Source organism: Paramacrobiotus metropolitanus, unplaced genomic scaffold, assembly GCF_019649055.1.
Source record: "Paramacrobiotus metropolitanus isolate TYO unplaced genomic scaffold, Prichtersi_v1.0 Parri_scaffold0000050, whole genome shotgun sequence".
Taxonomy (NCBI): domain Eukaryota; kingdom Metazoa; phylum Tardigrada; class Eutardigrada; order Parachela; family Macrobiotidae; genus Paramacrobiotus; species Paramacrobiotus metropolitanus.
In genome coordinates this window covers 16470-37474 of record NW_026570270.1, presented here as the reverse complement: position 1 = coordinate 37474, position 21005 = coordinate 16470, and the positions used below count along the sequence as shown (strand labels likewise).

At 40.3% G+C, this 21005-nt stretch overlaps 4 long non-coding RNA genes across 5 annotated transcripts; all 4 read right to left on the bottom strand.

Moving 5' to 3' along the window:
- Positions 1-928: 928 nt before the first annotated feature.
- On the bottom strand, positions 929-1493 carry LOC129592233 (uncharacterized). The gene is made up of 3 exons (XR_008690950.1): positions 1374-1493; positions 1231-1305; positions 929-1025 (listed from the first exon to the last, which is right to left on the bottom strand). It is a non-coding gene; the product is annotated as an uncharacterized LOC129592233 (long non-coding RNA).
- Positions 1494-3467: 1974 nt separating this feature from the next.
- LOC129592205 (uncharacterized) lies at positions 3468-4333 on the bottom strand. The gene is made up of 3 exons (XR_008690945.1): positions 4109-4333; positions 3957-4040; positions 3468-3736 (listed from the first exon to the last, which is right to left on the bottom strand). It is a non-coding gene; the product is annotated as an uncharacterized LOC129592205 (long non-coding RNA).
- A 2159-nt stretch (positions 4334-6492) lies between these two features.
- Positions 6493-7438, bottom strand: LOC129592194 (uncharacterized). Its single transcript, XR_008690938.1, has 3 exons — positions 7158-7438; positions 6993-7079; positions 6493-6770 (listed from the first exon to the last, which is right to left on the bottom strand). It is a non-coding gene; the product is annotated as an uncharacterized LOC129592194 (long non-coding RNA).
- Positions 7439-8918: 1480 nt separating this feature from the next.
- LOC129592203 (uncharacterized) lies at positions 8919-10766 on the bottom strand. Of its 2 annotated transcripts, XR_008690944.1 has the most exons (4): positions 10357-10766; positions 9580-9752; positions 9423-9506; positions 8919-9195 (listed from the first exon to the last, which is right to left on the bottom strand). It is a non-coding gene; the product is annotated as an uncharacterized LOC129592203 (long non-coding RNA). The 2 variants fall into 2 exon arrangements; XR_008690943.1 differs by lacking the exon at positions 10357-10766 and having other exon boundaries at positions 9580-9827.
- Positions 10767-21005: the final 10239 nt, after the last annotated feature.

The window sequence follows — 21005 nt, the reverse complement described above, 5'->3', positions numbered from 1 at the left end:
CGAGCGGTAAAGCGACCCATGACGAGGACGTCATGATCCATAGGAGAGGCGTGTTGCGCAAGTGTACAGCGCAAGCGTGTTCTGTGGGTCATGAGCTGCATGCATCATGAATTACATACATATTTATCATCATAACGGGCGTGCTTAAAATGGATACAGTTGCGGATGCGGTTGAATGCGGTTGGTTGTCGTGGTTGAGTGCAGGATAGTTGCTGTTGTGAGCAAGTCAAAGGTTGTGGTTTGACGATAACAAGCAAATGATTGAGCGTGAAGAAAGGAATGAATCATTGTGTAAACCAATAGTGTGTCTTTGTTGTCTGCAATGTTTTATCTCTCGTAACATGTATTAAGTGCCTGGCTAAAAGTAGTGTGCGATGAAGTTGTCAAATGATTTAGTACATCTCCATCCAGCCTCGGAACAACTTCTCTTGGAATCTTGCAACTTCTCTTGCCTTTATCTTTGCATGCCCTTTTGTTAGCATTCGAGTATTGTCTGCTAATCGGCATTAAAGGTCATTGGGTCGGATCAGTTGTGGCCGCTTTCACGTTGTAGCAAGTAGCAATAGATAAAGGTCATAACCACCGAGTCACAGCTAACCTTTAGTTACGCGACACGGCTATATAGGACGCAGAAATATAGGACGTAGAAATAAAAAAACACGAACGCTGCTCTTCGACAGCATCAACGTCCATTGAGATATACCCATAAACATGTCCTTGAAAAGTCGGTGCTGATGTTCTACTGTATTTTATTTAGTACATAATTCTACATTCCCAGAAAAGCAGCACCTACAGTACATGCTGACTTACGGACAAATACGACAAAAACGCAGGTATCAGCGCCAAATAATTAAACACGAATTGGAAAGCCAATGTTAAGGCCGGTTATGTATTAATTGCTTCACAACAAAACATCTTCAGCACGAAGGTGAAATATACGTACGAGCAAGCGATGTGCTTTTTAAAGTCTCAAGTGGACTTCTTGTCTGGCAGAACACAGTTGCATCCGCAACTGGCCGATATCACTGCAAAAATGCATGAAATACTTTAGTTCAATTATTAGAGTAACATAATACACCTTGCGTTATTACGGTGGAATATGCAGCATAATGCTAGTATGCACGCTGCAGTGTGATTCACCGACTTTGTTTATTCATATTGCTTGGAACCACGGGTCAAACGCAAAATAAAAAAACTGGCACACAAATGTATGTGAAGTGTGACACTTACTCGGAGGTTTGCAATGAGGCTTGAGACACTTGACTGCCAAACATCTGTTCGGTGAGCTTTTTTCAGCAGGCGCTCCTATAAATAAAAACGCACAAGGCATTATTAAATTTGCCGAGCATATTTACCAAATGAATCGTTATAACCTGTTGAAGGTGCCACTAAGGTCGCCATTAAAAGAAGGACCGCAAGTGCAGGAACGATCATTGTTTTGCAATGGCTTTCGCAGGTGATTACAAACCAAGGTAAGCTTTTGGCGATTTGAAATTCGACTGAATTACAGCTGAAGCAATACACAAGCGTACGAGTATATAGAATATATACCGATAGGCACCGGCTGTCGAAAAAACGTACTGCTGCCTGTGATTATTATGAACAGTATAGGTACGGATTTACCCAAAAAACAAACATTGTTGACGCGAAGTTGAAAGTAGTTCTTTCCAACGAGTCTTATACCGATAGAAACACTTTTTGAATACCGGATGCAGTAATCCATGCGACATTGAAATACTTTTGGGTGGGCTGTCTCTCTTGTGTTCTCTAAAAAAGCGTTCTACCCCGGGCTTCCGTGGCTTCCTTTATACATCGATGCATCACGTGTTTTCTCTTTTGGAAACAGCTTACCCGTTACAAAATTTGTTTAACTACAGTACGGAGCCGTAAGTAAGTAAGTTGTAAAAAATCTTCTAGCAGGGCTTACATGCCGAATTAGTCAAAAGTGACTCTAATGATCCTTGTTAATGTTGTACTAAAGGTCACCCTTAACTAGTTCGGTGTGCAAGTCTTGCTAGGACATTATCTACAGCCTACCTGCAGCATATTTGCCGCCGGATACCGGTGCCAGAGCGGTCGGCATGAGCTCACGTCGGTCACGGACTGGACTGCCGAATCGGAGGATTCGGAGCTGCCGAGCCGCTCTTGTGCTGACATCGCCTTCCATTGGATTCTCCGATTCCGTACGATGTTTTATGGACTCTGAAAGATCTCCAGATTTTCACTTCGGTGTTTTTCTGTTTGCTTTTGCTGTTGTTTTTACGGATGATTTTGTGTTTTTCTACGATCTGATAAAATTGCACTTTATTCGATCTCGAGTGTTTTCATTTCCGATCTCGATTCCTCGCTCACGTAAAAACGTATCGCTCAGATCATCTCTCCTTTCATGTATCTGTACACGATTTGTGTAATGGGTATGCTCCACTATCAGGATAGCATAGAGGAAGTTTTTCTGTTATAATAACGTTCTGTTTTGGTACTATGTTTGTACTTGTACTACGATACTTATTAAAGGTTAAAAAAATGTATCTGTACATTGGTTTTTCGGGCTCCGTAGAAAACCATCAGCCATACAGTTTGCACTTTGTCGATCACGAATCCCGATTAATGGTGTTCCTGCTCAACAGGATCAAAATCGTGTTTTACTATTTGGTGAAGATATACTTCTCAACCTTCCAGAAACTGGGCATGGCGCGAGAAAGCTCACATCGTGGAGGACAGAGGATTGAACCAGTAAGAAACACTTCTATCGGAGTCTGGAGAATTTATTTTTGTGCCACGCTATACATTGCTATGTACGCGTCGCCCGAAATTCTTGCGCTAAAAACAGCTCTATAGCTTAAATGAATTGGGCTCGATTTCTACTCGTATTTCTCATGCGTTAACTGGGCAAACGTGCTGCCATTATTGCATCACGATATTACAACATTGTTTTGTTGCACTTTATTGTTAGTTATAAGAACTTGTACAACGTACGTAATATAGGTATGTGCGACCATTCCTATGAAGTGAAAACGGAACTGCCAGAAACCGCTAGATGCTTTCACACACCAGCATACCAAGTAGCAGCGCAAGGAAAGTATCTGTTTTGATAGTTACGTACTCTGAAGATCACGATAAAACACGTCTTGTACGATATTTTGGGCCCACGTAAAAATACCTCCTTTAAGGTGCAGTTATCAATTAATCATACTCGTATGTTGGGCATTGCATATGTATTTGCAAAACAAGTACAAGGACAATTAAGTAATTAAGTAATAGTGTATGTGCTACTCGACGATTAAGTACTCGTCATCCATTGCACACTGCATAAAATTGCTGTACATTGTACAGTACGAGTGTATGAGCAAGACTAGCCTTTCTTGTTCGAACGAACAAACTGTTTTTGCAAACATGTTTTCGCCAACAAATGTCGGTACGGATTTCGCAAAAACTAAATCGGTCGGCTAATCGGTCTTGGCTGCAATATATTCTTTATTTACATAATTACATTTTTAGAGTTAAGTCTGCCGCTCGGTGCAATCTTTACTGCTTGGCGTTTTTCGGCAACAACAAATAAATAGCTAAAATTTAACAATAACCACAGTTTTCTCCTGATGATTTTATTATATTCCGCAAGAAAACAGCGAAAATTCTTATCGGAACGACGGAACATGCATGCAAAAGGGTGTTTACCGATGGTTTCCGGAATGATTCTTTGGCAAAACACAGTCGCAAGAACACGGAGTTGCCACCTCTGCAAACGCGCATAATTATAAAACCCTTTTAATTCAAATTAGAAGCTAAACATGATGATTATTTGAATACTCTCTAGACGTTTGAATAGACCGCATCATACTTGCGCTTCCGCTCATTATGGGTTGCCTGGACCCTTTGGCGCCGCACAGCTGGATTCCGCTGCTTGGCATAATTACCGATATTACGTACTAGCGCGTCTACGTACCAGTAGCACTTACTTGGAGGTTTGCAAATAGGCTGCATACACGGCTTCAGCATACACGGCTCCATAATTTTTAAAGAACTCTTTTCAGCAGGCGCTCCTGTAAATCAAATCGTATAAGGACGCTGATAAAACCATGGGGATAAACATCATCCAAAGCGTTCTTACCGGTTGACGGTGCCGAAAAGGTCGCCACCAGGAGAAAGAGCGCGAGTGCAGGGACGAGCATCATTGAGCAGCTTTCAAACAAGTACAAACGAAAGCTAATTTTTGAATACTGACTCTCTAAGCTTGTGGATTTCACTTCTAGCAACTGGCAAAATGTTCATATGCCGGTCTACGAAGTTTGCTTACCGTCGATAAAATTTGCTAGCTGAAAATATCATAAATGAACTGTCGGATAGTGGAATGAGCAGAAAAGACAAAAACTTGTTGACACTCGATTTGAAAACATCATTAATTACACACTACTAACAAATAAGATTGATATGCCCTCGCGACATTTGGTGTAAACATGTTATTTCATATACAAACTCGTAATTATGTAGTGCATATTTCAGCGCAAAATGCACTTATTGATTGTTTCTATTGACTGGTAGGTACTGCAGCTAGATAAATAAGAGATAAATGCTACTTACCTGATAAATATTGTTAAATATGTACTTTCTGCTGCATTTACTTGTCGAAGTTTGTAGCTACTGACTTACTCAAAGTGTTTGACTAAAGCGATAGTCTGCCAAATCATTTTTGTGTTTCTGTTGTTCCCGAAATTAAAAGCACTTAATTACATCGATAATCGTATTTTTTTATAACCTTTTATTAACTGCTGTGTCGATTCCAATGAAGGACATGAACCACAGATATTCTCACAAGAACAAAGTGTGCTTCCGCGTCTGTCGTTGGAGATACAATGTGAAAATGCGACCTCTGTCATCCACACGAAGGCAGGATCGGATAAATCAGAATTTTTGAAATTTTGTTCCTGTAATAGTTACAGACGTCTTGTATAAAACTTATTCCCTTGCCCGAAAAGCGCGTGCTCATAAAATTCAATACTGTTGCGGTAGTATATGACAGAGGCAAAATTTATGACTACCAGCATGGTTCAAAAATCTTACAATTAGTGCAGAAAAACGTTTTGAATGGCGTTCTGATGCTCCAGAATTGAAGTTTTTCAGTCTATCGCATTTCGACAGAAATTTTTACAGGAAAGACAGAGAGAGCTCCAACTTTGAATCTGGACTTGATGTTTTACTTCTTATGCAGCGTTGACTCATTGAGTTTGCGGTCACTGCAACATCACAATATTACAGCCTTCTTGTAATGTTGCACATCGAATTTCCTACTTTGTACCTACCATTCAGAAACAGTTAAAATGACTGTATTATGCACCTGCACCATGTCTTGGCTTACGTCAAACAAACAACATTAAACACGATTAACTATTTCACAAGCAACATCAAACATTTTTAAGTATGTAAGTAATTGATGCATATTACAATGTACAGTAGAGGTAAATCTACAACAACTGGACTGCCTTCCCGGCGGCCCAGTAGTCTACCTCGTCGTCACTGCTATCAGCTATGATGGTGCGGGAATAACGGAAATGCAGAATCACAACAGCAACAGGTTTGGGGGCAGAAAATTAATGTCATCGGTTGGTTGATCGATCGTTTGTGAGAAGCGTTAGACTGGAATCCCGTTACACTGACAGACTGCATTTTTTATAGGCGAAGAAGTTACAGAACAGTGAGTTGTGAAGGGAAATGAAATGAGAACGTGGAGATTTTTAGATTACACTCATATAAATCAGTCACACTACACATAAAATTTTATGTGTTAACGCTTAGGGTCAAGATAACTGTTTGATCACTGTACGTAAGTCGCTTCGGTGCTTTATTCTGTGGAATTATACAAGAACCACTTATACAATTTGCTTCATTTGCGCTTCGACGCATATCACTTTAAAAAAACAACTTACCCTTAAAGCGGTTTTAATTAAAAGGTCAGTTTTGTCCAGTTCGTTGTGCAGATCCTGTGCAAATGGTATCCATAAAACTACTTACGAATCATTTCTTTATAGTTAGAACGGAACCTTCAGAACAATTTAGACGCTTTAGCTGACAAGTAAAATACTACGGGCAGCGCTTCAGGTGATATTTTTGTTCTGTTATATCGGTGCAAATCCAGAAATTCCAGGATTTGTACCGATATGATAGAACTGTGTTTTACGAATAAAGTACTTTATTCGTACAAGACAGCTGAATACTCGTACTGTTGTACTGGTACGATTAGGGCTACATTCTGGTAAGCAACCAAAAACTCAGTTGACTAGTATTTTGTTACTGTGAACTGTTTGCTACGGTCTGAATTATATCCTTTTGCAGTGTTTCTGTTATAAGTGTTTCTGTTATAAATGTTTGTATTTAGTACTACGTTTGTACTTCTGACACGATACTTATTAAAGGAAAGTTTGCTCCTTTTGCATGTTTTGGCGAACATATTGACGAAAGCCAAGGAAAACAAAATACGACGTTGGCACATACTCGCAAATTCGCTTTATTACGTAAATCCACTACCTTGGAAGAAAAATTTATATAAACAGTTACGAGTAAACCGTCTTAACAAACGAACGAATAAAACTGAGAAAACCATATTGTTGCTTTTATCAGCAATGCCAAACATCCCGGTTAACTATTCCGCATCACTGGCGGCATCAAAACATTCTTTGCATGAGAGGCGCAAAAGAAGAGAAGGAAGCCGCTTTATTATGAAGTGGTTTTGTTTTTCGGTAGAACACAGCTACAACTGCAAGGACCAGGCCACACCTCTGCAAAAGCGCGAATTAATTCCCCTTTTGCTTAATTAAAAACAGTCATAATAATTATTATGCACTTTGGATTAGGCTGTGCTACATAACAAAAATACACAAGTATGATTCTCGCTATACTCGTTCTCAGGGAAATCGACGTTTCTATCATATGTCGAGATACTAAAAATTATACAATAATTATATAATTTGACTATTTAGTACGGCTGTGCCGCATGCTACCTGGGGGTTTGCAATGAGGCTTCACACAAGGTTTCGGTTTACATGGCGCCTTCACAATGTTGGGAGAGTTTTCTTTAGATGGCGCTCCTGAAAATAAAAGCGCACAAAACACAGATAGGGTGATGATAACTTTGTCGGAACAAGTACCAAATAAATCGTTCTTACCGTTTGATGGTGCCACGAAGATAGCCATTAGGAGAAGGATCGCAAATACAGGAACGACTCGGACGAGCATTATTGACCAGATTTTGCGAACAAGTTTGCAAAATAAGTTTGGTAATTTGACCTGGAAATAAATTTCAGTGCAAGGAACTGACAGGTTTATATGCCGATTTACACCGGCAGTCGAATAAATCTAACAGTAATCATGTGTGGTCGAATTGTGTGGTCGCGGATTTAGGCGACAAATCAGAACTTGTTGTTGCTTAATTGAAAACACTATCAATGAAAGTTTGTACGTATGCAATAACAAAGGTAAGTATTGCACTGTAGTGCATCTGTACTATCCTGAACTGATGTCATTATACTCGTAGAACGAGTGCTCTTTCCTTGCAGCTGCAGCGAAGCTTGAAGGGTTTTGGGTCTTTTATTAACAAACCAGCCAGCATACGGATGGGCAAATTGTAGTGTTACATTGCTAAACTGAAAAATACTGTGTTCACGGAATCTGGTTTCCACACAAGAATATTAGCCAATTAAAAATAAAAAGCACGATCGCGTAATTGCATAAAAAATATTATTGTTGTTGATTGCTACGCTAATGCCTGAGGTCAAACTTTTTCAACTTGCTTATCTCCTTTCAATGCAAGAAAGTGTTCAGTTAACATGTAATTGTACCTAGCTATAAGTGTAAGCATAACTGACCGGAGCGAGACGAAGATTTTCTAATTCTCTTTCGATGCTTTTCTTCACTTGGGTCCGTTGCGAAAGACCCCAGCACGATGCCATCCCAGACTAAGCGGACGACGTCATTTGTTCCAACAGGAAGTTGTATTTTCTTGCTGTCGGCTTCGGCATGCTCGGCTGTCGCTCCGGCCTTTACGCTGCAGTTGGTGTGAAAAAAGAGCGAGCAACGGTGATGACACCCCACGCTAAACACAGCCCTCTGGCGGCCTAGCTGGCCCAGAGAAAAGTGGTGATTGGGCGTGTGTAGTTTTCGTAGTGCATGCCTCTAGGTTCCGTTCGCGCGGGGATGCCTGCCGAAACCAGAACACGTCGCAGGATATCGTTAATGCAGTTGTGGCTTGGCCGTCTTCCAGCAGAAATTTTACAATTCAGCCAATTGTGGAAGCCGCCGGCGACTTCGGCACCCTACCTGATTTACACTGAGCGTCGAATAAATCTAGAGTAGGTGTATTCGTGAATGAACTGTGTACGTTTAACTATCAAACGGCTCCAGTATACTACGTTGGAGTGATGTTCTTAACCTGTTACTATACGTGAAACGAATGCGTTTTTCTTGAAGTAGCAACGGAGTTTCCAGAGTTCTGGATGTTTTAATAGCACACCAGCAAGCGCATTTAAGGTTCCAATGTGGATTGTGGAATATTTAAAGGTACTGTGGTTCACGGAAAGGCGCATTTTACCCGTACAATGTTCGCACTCGCATCAATACGTAATGCACACAAATAAAAAAGATGCGATTAATTAAACGGTTTAGATATAATGTTTAACTAAGCAACAACATCAAGATCAATACGATCGCGTACTCATTGTTATTGTCGATCACTACGCTATTGCCTGAGGTCAAACATTTACTTGTTTACCTATCTGGTTTCCATACAGAAAAAGATCAAGCAGTTAGGATATTAGACCGAACTGATAAATGCTTATTAGACAGCTTTTGTAAACTTATTTTTGAAAGCCGATGCTTTCTGATAAAAGTAAGTGCCGTTGGCAGATGACGATTAGGAACTCGTACTTTATTTATATAATTTCACGTGAAAGGTCAAAAATCCAAAAATTAAACAGTTAGTAGCTGCTGAAAACTGTAATGTAAAGCTCGATTGATTACAGAGTACCTACTCCACAACAAAACAATAAAAAATCCTCAAGCACCGTAGGAAGATGAAACGTGCGAGCCAGACATTTTTTTCCTCTTCAGTCTGTCTGGCCTGGAGGCATTCGTTTCGAAAAATTCGTCACTCTTTTTTACCACGGTCTTCTGGCAAAACACAGCTACATCCACACGGAGGCACTATCACTACAAAAGCACACACACGAATATAAACGGGCACGTTACTGGTAGATCAACAAACTATTCGACTTTTTCTACCTTATGCATCGTTCGAATGAAGTACAAAATGCGAGTCCTAGTTTGCTAACTTTGTTACTTTTTCCCACAGATCAAACTGGATTAATTTTTATCATACGCCGATGCACAATTATGTTTAATATGTAAGCGTAGTAATACGGCTTTCTGACACTTACTCGGAGGTTCGCAGTCAGGCTTTCTACACGGCTTCGGCTTACATGCCTTTGCAATGTGTGAAGAGCCCTCCTTAGCCGGCGCTCCTGTCAAAACACCGCAAAGAAAACACTGATAAACCTGTCTAGATAATAAATTATTTCGATGGATCGTTGTTACCGGTTGACGGTGTCACAAAGGTCGCCACTAGGAGGAGAGCCAAAAAGGAAGAGACAATCATAATTTTATTATTCATTTTGCCACTGTTTCAAACGAGCAGAAACGAAAGTAAGCGGTTCGGCGATTTGAACTACAAGTCGAATTCAGCAAAGCAGACAAACTTATATGGCAATCTACAACATGCAACCGCCAATTAAATCTACTGTCTGCATGTATGAACTGTATGTATGCGGTTAGCTGAAAAACAAGACTTGTTGACGTTTTATTTGAAAACACCATTTAATTGACTCATAGTGCTATACGCTCGCTACAATCTGCAACCAAATTAAAGCGTGCATGTTTAATAATTGTGCTTACATGAAAATCCTCGTACTGCGTAATCGGCAATAGCGCTTTTTTTATTATGTACATATACTGGTTACAAGAACAGTTTCGAAAGCTCCTTTGTTGCGCATGTATTACGCAATACATGACTCCACGGATGGCCAGACTGACAAATTTAACTTTTCTGAGTTTTCTCTGATTTCAGAAATTGTTCAAATGGTTATTTCTGGCTTGTTAATTTGTGCCAAATGGTGATGGCATCGTATTGGTTCCGTGCATTTATCGTGAAGCATCCCCGAAAACAAATCGAAATCCTAATGTTAATTAAAAAATCTTATAAGGTTCAATACATATTGTGCACAATTAATAGAGTTTTAAAAAAAAGAAGTCATTAAGTCATTTTGAAATACTGTTTGGCATACAGTTTATTTTCTTTATGTGACTACTGCTCACGGTCAGTATTATTCCATCTTTCCCACGCACAACCTTCTAGCGTTCTAGCGTTCCGAAACACATTTTAAATAAGCAGTATTAGACGTTAATGTATTAGTTTTCCGAGATGCAGCGATTCGAAAGTCTAATGATTCTGAAAAACTACAGTCATGTATCCCCATCGCAAATGCCGCAACATAATCGTGCGATCAAAGATGTCTAAAATCAAATGCACTGTGCGAAAAATGCGAGGACAAAAAACCAAAAATAATCGCCTGTGCGGTTAGGGAAAAACATTAACAATTTGACACATTCCAAATAGTTGTCGACAATCTTGGATTCCGGCAAAGTTATTTTTTTGTACGCTACAAGCCCATCCGGAAACGGGAGCTAGAGCGTATACAGGGAACAAACGCAGGCACACATGCACATCTCGGCTAGATGTGCATTTACGAACATGAATGACTCGTACAAATTTCCCCGTTTCTTGTTTCCGGATGGGTGGTATTTAAGTACGTTTTTGTGTACACGCTGGAACTGCACACACGATGTACCAGGTACATTCTGCGCGAGCGGCTACAGTAGACTAAAATTTCTGGAATGTTTTATGTAAACTTTACGTTTAATGTGAGCAAGTTTTATCTGATTCTATTTGTCATGGAAACTGACAACGCAGCAACCGGTTTTTACAAAAAAAGTTTTCCGCATTGCACATTAATCATGCTGCATTTCGGCCACGAATATAAATCATTTTCCATTAGTATTTATGTACAATTGTGCACATTACTTATGTGCTGAAAAATATATAGATATAAGCATTAAGCAATTCGAATAGAATGCACCACACAACCCATACGCTAGTAGTTGCAGTTAAATTTTAGGGTACCCTTATAGGCACCCCCTAAAACCCCCGTTTATTATAGGCACCCCTTTTCACACCCCGTTTATTATAGGCACCCTTTTTTGAATTAAAAGTTATAATAGTATTATGTGAAAGGAATATAATTCACATATTCCAAAAATTTATTTTATCATTTTATGCAGTTGCTATGACCGTAAAAACTTACTTTTAACAAAAGGTCAGTGTAATAGCGTTATACATACAATCAATAATTTGGTTCTCAATACCGGCAATGGCAAATATCATATTATGGCGGGTTCAAGCAGCCCTCCGGCATCGGGGCCATCGGAAGCCTTAACTGATTTAGTATTCCCCTCACTCGACAGCGTCGCTGACCTGAAGGACGAATACCCTTCATTTGAAGAACTCGAGAAAGACTTCAAGACGTATCAGGAAGCAACGTTCCAAACATTTATAATACGACGGTCCGAAAAGTTCAAGAACGGAGAAGCTCTGGAGCCGTCCCTTAAGTACAGAAAGATTTTCTACGAATGCGTGCGCCACAAAGAATACGAAAAGAAGGGCGTTGGCGCTCGGAAATTTACTCATAGCCGACGAAACCAGTGCCCAGCTCGCGTCAGGCTGGCAATCAGCATTCGCGGCCACGTCCTACGGATGATTTTGGAACGAGAAATGGGCCATAATCATCCACTGACAGCAGACAGGTGGAAAAATCTACCGGAAAATCGTCGCCTAAGCCATGTTCAGGCAGAAAAGGTAGTTAGTACAAATGCGGAAATCATTCATTCCTGCACGGGCAATTCAACGTCAAATTGCTAAAGAGACTGGCAAAGCTGTAACAGCCCAAGACATTGTCCGCAACAAAGCGGAAAAAGTGGACCGAGGTGGCCGTACGGAAGAGCGAATGGTTAATCACGATTTAAACGAAATACGTGTGAAAGATCTCTGGAGTATCGCCGGCGAGCAGCCGAGCACTGTATTCGCGAAAGCCTCAGCGCAAAGGGAATGGTTGGCCGAAGCGTTACAGGCTGAGGAAATCACACGGTGTCCTAAACGGCTTGGAAGGAAGGCAGTGAATGAGCTGACTACCGCGAAAGATGACCTTCTAGTCAGTCACAGTAGAAGACGCGATATTAATTCGTTCTAGGCTGGCTGATTTACCTAACAGTCCTATTATAGGCTGGAAAGCCTGATGTATTTATGGGAAATTCGCACTTTCGCGCACTCTAAAACCGTTTTTCTCTAGTTTTATGACAATCTGTAGTCAATGATTCGTATACAGGCCTGAAACAACATCCGGTTCGCGAGTTATGGCTGTTAGAAAATTCAAAAGTTTAAATGCATTCAGGTACCAAAAGTCTCATTATGGACCGATCTCTTTCAGATTTTGCACGTAAATGCATAACCACGAAGAACGTTTTACACCGATCCACTGTTCTAGCATGTTTTTCAAATTTTAAAATGAATTTTAAAATTTTTGAAATTCATTCATTTTAAAATTTGAAAAACATGCTAGAACAGTGGATCGGTGTAAAAACGATCTTCATGGCCATGTGCATTTACATGCAAAATTTGAAGGAGATCGGTCCATAATGAGACTTTTGGTACACCTGAAAGCATTTAAACTATTGGGAATTTTCTTACAGCCATAACTCCCGAACCGGATGTTGCGCGCGCAAACGGTTTTCAGGCCTGTGTATACAAATCATTTGACTACAGAATGTCATAAAACTAAAGAAAAAACGGTTTGGGAGTGCGCGAAAGTGAAAGATTTCGTGCATGTGCATGAATTTGGTACCATGTACCGGGCCACTTCCCTTAACTCGATGCCAGAAAAAATTGCTGTACTATTATCCATTACTATTTAAGAATACAAATTCTTAAATAGTTCTTAAACTGCATTACTATTTAAGAATACAAATTCTTATATATAGATATATATATATATATATATACAAGAAACCGCTGCGGCTTCGCCTCCGCGTTTCTTGTGATCCACGGCCGCTTTGAACAAATCATTCCATTGGCAGTAATTCGTTAGTAAATTCACTAACTGCCTTAGCAGTTATTGTAGAACTTCTTAGGCAAGGAATCTAGCTCAGTCCCTCACTCAGTTAGCAACTTTGTTCACTGGACAGCGATGGTAGCTCGGTCACTCACTAACGGTGTCACCTAGCAGTTTTATTCAGTGGACAGTGGTGGTAGCTCAGTCACTCACTAACGGTGTCATCTAGCGATTTGTTCAGTGGACAGTGGTGGTAGCTCGGTCACTCACTCACCCAGCGATTTTGTTGACCGAACAGTGGTGGTAGCTCAGTCACTTACTCATCTAGTTTTGTTCATTGGACAGTGGTGGTAGCTCAGTCACTGACTCATCTAGCGATTTTGTTCACCTAGGGTAGTGATTTATTGCTCGGTCATCACTCAGCTAGTGATTTCGTTTTGTTCACTGTACAGTGGCGGTAGTTGGGTCACTCACTGCCTTAGCAGTTTTGTTCACTGGCATTTGTTTCCTTCGAAACCTGGGCTAATTCAATCAAGGGAATCGGATTTTTTAGGCATTTAAAAATTGAACATTTGAACAGCAATCACGCGATTAAAATTCAACATGTTTGCAAATAAAATAACTACAAATTTATTGTAGTACATACACTTTAATAAATGTTCTAAGCAACTGGCATTGCTATTATTCTCAAGGTCACCTTGAAACTTTACCGAAGCCAGTTCTGCCGAAACCGGCATCGGTGGGACGGGTTTAAATAATTTTTTTAAGAAATAAAATGCATGTGACACAGTTTTTGAACATGCTGAGTCTAATGGCGTTTACAGTTTTTTTTATTAGGTTCTGGTTTTTCCGATCTCGATGCCTCAGCTTTTTGTAGTTGTATTATAGATCTAGTTCCTTGATATATATATATATATATATAGTTGTATATGGTCTGTTATTTTTACGGTCATAGCAACTGTATAAAATGGTAGAATAAATTTTTGGAATATGTGAATTATATTCCTTTCACATAATATTATTATAACTTTTAATTCAAAAAAGGGTGCCTATAATTAACGGGGTGTGAAAAGTGGTGCCTATAATAAACGGGGGTTTTAGGGGGTGCCTATAACGGTTTCCTAAATTTTAATGTACTTCTAGAAGGCAATCGGTTTTAACCATGAAAAACGCGAACTGGCTAATTGATTTCTAAATTTTCTTCATAAATAAACAAATTTCTAAATAACATTTTTTCATATCGAACTGATGGATAACTTGGATTACGTAACTCATTCAGTGCTCATTGAGAAGCACTCATTCATTATCAGCCAAGATGAAAAAACTTAATCCGTTTCACCCAGAGGCAAATTACTGTACTACTGCAAAACATTGAGAACACATGGCAGCCGCTTGTTTCCGCCATTCCGTTGAAAAACTTCTGGGGTTATGAGACCGGAACACAGGAGCAAGTACACTGATACTCTGCAAAAGACGAAAACATAATCAAATTCTCGTATTATGGTTACATCAACTGAGCGAAACAAATTTAATGTAAATAGACATTGTAATTTTTAAAATCTCTTCTTACCGTGGGGTTTACAGTTCAGTTTCCGACATTTTCCCGGTGGGCAGCTTCTGTGCTTTGGAACGGACTTGCCGCCGTTACCGCTGTCTGGTTTCGACTTGCCTTCCGAAGCTGTCGCAGGACTCACAGCAAGAACTACAACATAAATGTTGCGTCACTCATGCAGTACTTCTGTCTGGTTAAATGAATAAAACAATAATTTTGGGAATTACCGGAAACAACCGTTGTTGCCAACAAACAAACGATGAACACCGCGCGCAGCAACATGATTCCGTGTTTTTTACTTTGAAATATTAGAATACTCAAAATCGGATTAATCGAAATTAAGTAAAGCGCTGCTATTTTAGCTGTTTAAGTCCATCGGTCAGCAGCATTCACAAAATGTAAATAAGCTGATTGTGAAATCGAAGAGAAGGCATTATACTCTCCGTGAATACCGGGTTACGTTTGCCTGCGGTTATTGTCAAGACTTCGTACTACAGTAAAGCATTGATCAATTCACAAAAGTCAAAATGAAACCGTACGTTCAACAGCCTCGAAGCTATTTTTTTTTCGATTACAATGGGACTTTTCCTGAAATCCTTAGCCGCCAAATTGTCGTAAAAATGTCTAGTCATTAAAGTTTTGCTATATAATTGCGGCGAGCAGTCCTGATATCTTTATCTGCACCTAATGGTAAGTAAAATTCGGAGCGCTAATCCGTATTGTTTCTGTACGACTGCTTAATTTACAAAGCAAAAGGTTACCGGGAATAAACGATTCGTATACATGCCAGTAAACAGCATGCCCAGTAAAAAATACATGGCATATAGGTACATAGTCTGAAAAGTTTTAAAAGCGCTTTAGGGAGCTCTTTAGTCTAAAAAAATTGGACGTCATGGCGTCAAAAATGTAAGCATTCAATTTCTTCTATCGTGCACCAGTAGCGCGGAACACAAAATTATAAATTTTCCGGCCCGGGTCTCGATGACCTTACGTCGTCGACGGTAAGAAGTTCACAACCAGAATAAGCCGTGCAGATTAAAGCACCGAAGCGACGTAAGGTCATCGAGACCCGGGCCGGGAAGCAGCGACGTTGCTGCTACCCACAAAAAATTTCACATCGACCATTGATATTCGCTTACATGAATTTCTATTGAAGAGGTTGTCCTTGGAGATACAGCGGAAAACTTAATTGAGCTCTTTCTGTTGTGGTATTTAAATCTGTTTTTAAAACTGTTCGTTAACTTATACATGTTTACTGATTTGTATGTCGCGGTCGCTGATTAAACGGTTTCATTCAGAAACTCTGTAAATCATCAGGTATGTGAGGGCAACTGATTACAGGACTTGGGAGGGAATGTGAAGCACATACCGGAACCACTTATGAGGAGAACGTTAAGAATTCTTTTCCGTAAGTCTGAATTGCTGCAAGATATCAGATAATAGGATTGGTGCTATGAATTATTGGTAATGACCAATTCTGGATCGCCATTACCAAATCTACACTGCAAACGGATGACTATTTTCAGAATATGATAATAAAAGTGCATTCGCACTTGACACAATATAGCAGTATTTTTCGCAAACACGAGTTACACGACCGATCCCTTGGCAAATATCTCCCCATAGATCCCAAACGGAAGCCCGCTTCCGCTGCGGAACGGCACAATTTCAGTCCCTCCGCTGTTCCTGGAAACACCGTACAATCGCATAGTCTAACAAATTTCTATGCAACTGCTAGTAAATGATTAATTGTGTAATTAAAGAAGCTACATCAGGAAACGTACGTTTTACTTGTATACTCTCTTATATCAGGACACTCTTATATACGAAAATAAGCACTCTCAATTATACGAAAACATGGACACGAAGTCCAGCACTGCTGTTTATGTGCATGAGTATTTTTCAACTGAGAAGTAGAATTCTTCAGCATAAGTAGCAAAAATTTCTAGTAATTTAAGTCACTTTATTCTGTTCGATTATTTGGAATAGAAAACGTTTAATTAGTGCTGTCCACGTTACTTGCAGCTCCGTATCTCAAGCCTGTACACTGTACAAAATGTTCTTGGTACTTTAATATCACACGGGAAGTGTAGGAAGGCGAGAGCAAACAACCAACCGACCTGCAAAACTTTACTTCATTTCTATTTTAGTATGAATCATTTTTGTGAAATCACATTAATCAGGTGTGAATATACAATGTAATACGAGTTACAACAGTCACGTTAGTTTTCACCACAATCACGGAAGTGGTGGTAGCGCACTAAAGCCGACATCGAAGCACTCGCTCCTTTGCTCAACGAACCTGCTGTCTAGTTGAGCGACTGTCGATATTCTGGATTCAGCAATAATTTCATATGATAATGCTACATCATACATTTTTCCAATGGTTTAGTCCAAAACGTGACAAGTTCTACTTCGTTGAGGATTTGCTATAAATTAAAAGGCTGCAAGATAGCCGGTATTGGTAAAGAACACTGTCATTAGCATTAACAATCTGACCGTAGATATCATTTTCACCATTAACATTTTACGAATACGGTCATGTACAGTGTTGTACCTCCGTAATATATACAGTAAGAGAATGTCTATCACCTCAGTTTTTGCACTTTGTGAAGTTCTCGGATGTGCCAACCTTGTTGCTCAAATAACTGGTACGTGGTCAGAAATAATCCTCATCCTGTTAAAAAATTGTTAACTTTTATGGTGGTTACAAATTTCAGTACCAGAGCCAAGCAACGCAAAATCGTACGACTCGGATCCTGCGATGCAGACTTTCAACAATGGTCATGAAAGCGGCACATTCTATTCGCATCCCGGCTTTTCAAGCCATCCCCGACGGCCGTACGTCGCCGGAACAAAGAAGCGATTCGCTGTTGTTTTGCCATCTTATTGTCGAGCGAAGCTGTCCCTGGACATGACCAACGCTAGCAATTTTAACATTCGTGATTATGATTTCGGAGTGATGTTCGACGGGGCACTGGCTCTGAATCTTGGAACGTCCATGTGCGACCGTAAAAGTTATGACAACCTCCAACAAAGTACGATTACAATGATTTATACCAACACGCCATAAAAAAATTTAAATTATCATGTAAAATTAATATACCAAGTAAACATTTAGAACTGACTCATGAAATATACGTACAATTTCTGCATTAATTTATATGCAATTCCTCTTGCTTTCAGAAGGCACCAACAACTACCAGTGTAAGCACTTCCAGCTTAAACATTTATTTCTAAACGAAATGTATGTATAAAGAAATGGCTTGTTTTTACTTAGTGGTGAAACCTTCCGATAAGTCAGCAGCTCGAACCTTTCTAAGCAGCACCAACGTGGCGGTGTTTGACTTTTGCGCTCACCTGTACAATTACAAGGATACAGATGCCGCGCGCAGACTGGGATTCGCTGTTAAGTGGAGCTGTGTTCGCAGTTCGCCGAGCCCCAGTACAATTGTACAGAGGACAACCACCACTAAACGTTTAACCACCAAAAGAGCCACCACTAAACGTACGACCAGCATGACCCGTCGACCAACCACCGTTCCAACCCATCCCACAGTGGCGCCGGTTAACACCGATTGTGGTGTTCCGATTGACTCGGACAATCGACCGGCCTCCATGTTCCAGCGCATTGTCGGTGGCGTGACGGCCGCACCGCACGCCTGGCCATGGGCGGCTGCTTTGGTATACGCTTTAAATAGCACCCCATATCACGGCTGCGGTGCCAGTGTGGTACGTGGAGCCGGGGCTACTTGTTTATTAACTGCGGCATAACACCACTCAATTATAAGTGAAATAATTTTTTAACAATGAAGATTAATGAATAAATTATTGAATACAGTATGTGCCGTTGTGGCCAACAAATTTTGCGTATTCGAACAATTTAATCACTTTGAAATACCAGGTCTGATGTTGTCTGCTGCAGTTGAACAGTCAGTGGGTTATTACCGCCGCGCACTGCATTGTAGCCCCGGAAGCGATCTACCAGAAAGGCATGAAATTATTGTACAACGTACTACATCTACCACGTCAAATATAGGAACTGCTAATGCTTTAAATTAGTTAGAGTTAATATACAATGCAGTTTCAAAATGACCGCTGCACTGCAAATTTGGTATCGGCTTGGGGCCTTCAATACGTTAAGGTGAACTTCGCTTTTAGGTTTATTACGGCAATCAAAATTTGTTAAACGTCACTGCCAGCCAGGTAAGTGTTCAAGGTTTTCCGTCCGACGCATTTAAATTTCCAGAACTAACTACATATATAATTTGCTCTCACAAATAGAAGAGCATAATAGCATTGAACTTTGCAAATTTAGAACGCCAGCATTGCTCGCGTTATACCCCATCCAAATTACAATTCGAAAGGAGACCGTGGCAATGATATTGAACTGATTAAGTTAACTGCGCCCATTCCGAATTTCCCTAATTCCTTGGTATCGCCTATCTGTCTGCCCAATCATGCAATCGGGACTTTCAAAGCGCATTCGTATGCCACCAATGGTCGCCCGTATGCGTATGTGGCCGGCTGGGGAAGCCTGTACTACTGTCGGTGCATATGGCTTTCTGATGATGTGATCTTAAAATTATAGGTACCGGTGACGGAAAGGTTGCAGTCGGCACTGACCAGCTCCAGCAGACCAATATCGAAATAATTAACAGCAGTGACTGTGAAGCGGCATACGACCGGATTTTGCGAGTCCCGGACAATGTGGTATTGCTAATTCGCCACTAAATTTGGCAACTTTGACAGTTTAAATTCACATCATTTTGAATTCTTCGTAAAATGGTAGATTTGTGGAGGCCTTGATGAAGGTGGACGGGACACGTGTCAAGGTAAACTATTCCCTATCACCTAAAAGACGCGAGCTTTTCACGGTTGCGTGGCGCTCGTGCTGTGTTCATACATTTTACACGGTACCACTGTCACTATTACGATTCCCTGCCGATTAATTTGAATCGATTGCCTCTTCCGATCTCTGTCCAAAGCACAATCCTAAAACATTTAAAAGCACATAAACTTTTAGCAAGTTTTAGCGCTGCCACCCTGAAATGCGCTCTCGAATGACAAGTTGTCACTTGATTGTAGGGGACGCTGGAGGACCCCTTGTTATGGCAGAGCCACCCAGTTACAACAGATACTCACTGTACGGAATTGTATCGTTCGCTGCAAAATGTGCCGAAGCCGGTTCGCCTGGGATATGCACCGACGTTTTCAAATTGAAAAAATGGATAGCGAACACAATGGTCTCCAACTAGTAAATTTTTGGAAGATCGTCCAGAGAATAATGGGCCCAAACGGTTCACAGAGATTAAAAGTACTGTAAAAGTGTAAGCTGTTTATCCGCAAGACTTCCTCTGGGACTGACCACTACAACGCTTCTACAAAAATTCAACATTAAATGATTGTGTGATTTTAAATATGTTTTTGTCGCTTGCGCGTCTTGTCGCACCAGATGAAATTTCCATCTGTAACTGACGTTATGTTGATTTCTCATCAATATTACATACGTGCATTTTATTTATGTATTTGTATGAAGACTTGAAAATAAAATAATTATACGACTGCTTAATGCAAAATTAGCAACAAATTAGCTTTGTATTTTATTTGCGGCTTTTGCATTCCTGATGAGGGCCTCTTGACGTTTCTGTTTGTGGGTAAATTACAACTTGTGTACGAGTACAATTCTGTATGGTGACATAGGGCACCACTTTTGCGGAACGCGTTGTTGTCCAGCACTGGACCAGCAGGTTACCGAAGCAGGCAGTACATGGGCCCACACACTAATGATACTCCGGGGCCGATAAAGTTTTGGTACCATTGAATAAGACTACGTTTTTTTATGTTTTATTCGATCCTTCGTATTTCTGATTTTGGATCGTTCGAATGATCCAAAATAAGAAACACATCTGTAGCGAGATATCTGTAAAATTTTACAGATATCTCGCTCACACAGACGTTTATCTCATAGCCTCAGATCAGCGCTTCTTTCGGTGCATGTGTGCACATTACAATACAGAGCCATTTTAAGGTCACAAAACATGATATCCTGCAAATTTTTTGGTTGCGATACTTTTATCAGACGTATGTTACGTCACATTAAAGTGATGTCAGGTCCTGCAAACTGAATTAATTTTGCTTCCCATGTAACAGTTGGGTCACCTGTCGGCAGTTTCAGTTTCACATTGGTCATTTACCTGATATAATTAGCAAAACATGACAAAGTCGAAGCGCTGCACTAGCTACCTTCG